Source organism: Nannospalax galili, unplaced genomic scaffold (genome assembly GCF_000622305.1).
Source record: "Nannospalax galili isolate Female #2095 unplaced genomic scaffold, S.galili_v1.0 scaffold227, whole genome shotgun sequence".
NCBI classification, from domain to species: Eukaryota; Metazoa; Chordata; class Mammalia; order Rodentia; family Spalacidae; genus Nannospalax; species Nannospalax galili.
Window position 1 is genome coordinate 1,112,962 of NW_008360303.1, and position 3,492 is coordinate 1,116,453.

Below are 3,492 nucleotides of genomic sequence, written 5' to 3' on the forward strand. Positions count from 1 at the left end.
GGCAGCTAACAACTGTAGTAACTCCAGTCCCAGGGGACCCGACAGCCTCTTCTGACCTCCCCAGGCATTGCACGACACAGGTGCACTGACCTAAACGCAGGCAACACACGCATACACATAAAATAATAAATTTTTTTAAAAAAAGATAACAGACAGACACCTTGAATATTTATCATTTCTTTAAGAAAAATATTTTTTCCTAGCTTTTTAAGGCAATTAATTATTGCTACTGATAGTCCTAAATATGCATAGTTTTAAATAAAAAAAAAAAGAATGTTAAGGTGCATTATTGAAGAAAAGAAGCAGGAATATTTTTTAATTCCTAGAATCAAATGAAGATAATAATACAATTTATCAGAACATCTGAGAAACAGAGAAAGAAGTTCTAAAAAGAAAGTTCATAATATCAATGTTCACATTAAAGTACCAGAGAGATCTCAAACATAACCTTACTGCTCTACCTCAGATTCCAAGAAAAATGGCAGATAATACAAATGCAAATACACTGGATGGCAAGAAAAAATAATGATTAAAACAGAAACTAAGGAAATGGAATCTAGAATAATAATATATAGAATAATCTCGCACAAATTATCTCACTTATATTTGAAAAGATAAACAAGTTGACAATTCAAAGTAACCAAAACAAGAGAAAGTTGATTCAAAGTTTTGAAATTAGTGATGAATGGGTAAACATTATGACTGATACTTGTGAAGTTCAAACAATCATTAGAGAATATTCTGAAAATTTATATTTAAAAGTCTGGAAGAAGTAGAATTGGATAAATTCGTAAACATTAACTTACATTAAACAAAGATGCATACAAGCAACCAGTTTCGTAACAATGAAGAGAGTGAAGTAGAAATAAAAATCTGCCAACAGTGAAAACCCAGGACTGCAGACAGTCACTGAAAATTCTCACAAGAATGGGCATCAATACATTTTATGATGAGTAATTCTTATTGTCACCTTTACAGAATATATAATCATCTAGGAGATAAACCCCAAGAAACACCTATAAGCATTTATCTAGTACTAGGTATGCCTTTGAGGGATTATCTCAATTCAGACAGGAAGAGTTCTCCTAAACTCAAACAACACTATTCTCTGGACATGGTTCTGATTGCATAACAAAGAAAAAGCTAGCGGAGCATTCATCATTTTTGCTTTCTGACTCTGGGTGCAGAGTGACCAGCTGTCTCAGTTCCTGCCTCAAGACTTTGCCATCATGATGTTCTGTATCCTTGAACTGTGAACCCAAATGAACCCTGTACCCCATAAATTGCTTTTGTCAGTGTATTTTATCATAAAACAAGAAAAGTAACTAATATACTTCTCAAACCATTCCCAAAAGTTAATAGAAGTTACACTGAACTCATTGTACAGAGCCAGATTTACAATAACAAAACAAGGTAAGAGCTTAGCATGGTGGCACAGGCCTTTGATACCAGTGCTCAGGAGGCAGAAGCAGGTGGATCTATGTGAGATTGAGGCCAGCCTGGCCTACATCCTGAGTTCCAGACCCACTGGGACCAAGGAGGACCCTCTCAAAATAAATAAATAAATAATAAATAGAATAGAACAATTAAAAAAGAAAAAGAAAATGAAAACCACTGAACAAGCTTCCTGATTATCATAGGAAAAAATTCTCATTAAAATATTTTAAATGAAAAGTATATTAAAAAGAGTCAAGAATACATTAAGTAACAGGGCCTGAAAGCTCATGCCTTTAATCTCAGCATTTGGGAAATAGAGACAGGTAGATGTCTCTGCACAACAGGCTAGTCTGCTCTACATAGTGATGTCTACGCAAGCCAGAGTTACACAGTGAGGACCATATTTCCAACACAAGCATGAATAAAAATCATTATGAGGATTATACATCTTTACAAAGTAGGTTTTAATCAATGAATTTAAAGTTTGTTTTGATTTCATTTCATAGATGTAAAGTTGACTCAGCATACATAAATTAATAAATGTGATAAAATTATTAAATAGAGTAAAATACAGAAGTTACATGATTATTTGAATAGGTGATGAAAATGATTTTGACAAAGCTCATCATCATTCATGATTAAAATCCTGAAGAAACTGGAAACTATCTTTATTAAACAATAACAAAACTTTAACAACAAAACTTTATTAAATGGATTAAAAAACACAAACCATTTCTTCCAAAATCTTCAGTGAGAAAAAGGCATCTACTCTTATTCAATGTAGTCCTTAAACTTTTCACTAAAGCAACAACATAAGAGAAATAAATGAAAATGCTACAAATAGAAAAAGAAGCATTCAAATTTGCCCTATTTGGAGATGACATTATCCTGTAATTAGAAGATCCTAAAGACTCATTCAAAATCCTCTTAGATCTTTTAGCCACTCCCAGGAAAAACAGAAAAACAAACAAAACAGGATGATCCTGGCACAAAAGCAGACTTGTAGACCAATGGAATAGAGAAAATGAACAAGAAATAAACCCACAGTAATTACAATCATCTAATTTTCAACAATGTTAAAAACTTACACTGCAAGAAAGATAACATCCTCCAAAGGGTGCTGGTAATACTGATTATTCACATGTAAAAGAATGAAAGTTGATACATATTTCTCACTCTGCGCATGAAACAATTATGAGAATTAAATGCTTTAGTATAACACCTGAAACTCTGAAATTGATAGAAACAAAAGAAACAGGTTAAAAACATCAATATAGAGTTAGAAAAAGGCTTAACGAAAAGCATTCTAATAGCACAGGAATTAACCCTAAGAATTGACTAATATTATTTCATTAATTACAAAAACTTCTGCACATCAAAGAAAGCAATCTTTTGAATGAAAAAACAAACCATATATAGTGAGAATAAAAAAAACTTTTGCCAGTAATGAATATAGTATTAATATTTAAAAAGTATTTTGGGGGGCTGGAGAGTTGGCTTAGCAGCAACTGTCTGTAACTCCAGTCCCAGGGGATCTGACAGCCTCTTCTGACCTCCTGGGGCACTGTAGGACATGGGTGAACTTACCTACATGCAGGCAATAAGTGTTTGCTCTGGCAGCACGTTTACTAAAATTGGAATGATACAGAAAAAATTAGTATGGCCCCTGTGCAAGGAAGACATGCAAATCCATGAAGGATTCCATAGTTCTGTTTTAAATTGCAAAAATGGAATACATGTGCCAACAAATCATCAAATCAGTAAATGCACTGAATTGAATAGAAACTTTTCAAAAGAAGAACCACAAATAGCTTAGGAATACTTTAAAATATTCAGACATCTTAGTTATCTAGAAAATGCAAATTAAAACTACTGTGAGATTCTTTTTCAGCACATTCAGGATGATTGCTAAGGAAAGAGTTGATAACAAATGCTGGTAAAGATGTGCAGAAGCAGGAATGCGCATGGTGCAGCCACGTTCAAAATAACTACAGAGGCTTCTTAGAAAGTGCAGTCACCAGGTCACTGAGCTATATCTTTTTGGTACATACCCAA

General features: G+C 33.4%; 1 non-coding gene across 1 annotated transcript; it reads left to right on the forward strand.

The window, feature by feature from the left end:
* Positions 1–3,041: 3,041 nt before the first annotated feature.
* On the forward strand, positions 3,042–3,148 carry LOC115068631. Its single transcript, XR_003847963.1, has one exon. It is a non-coding gene; the product is annotated as a U6 spliceosomal RNA (small nuclear RNA).
* Positions 3,149–3,492: the final 344 nt, after the last annotated feature.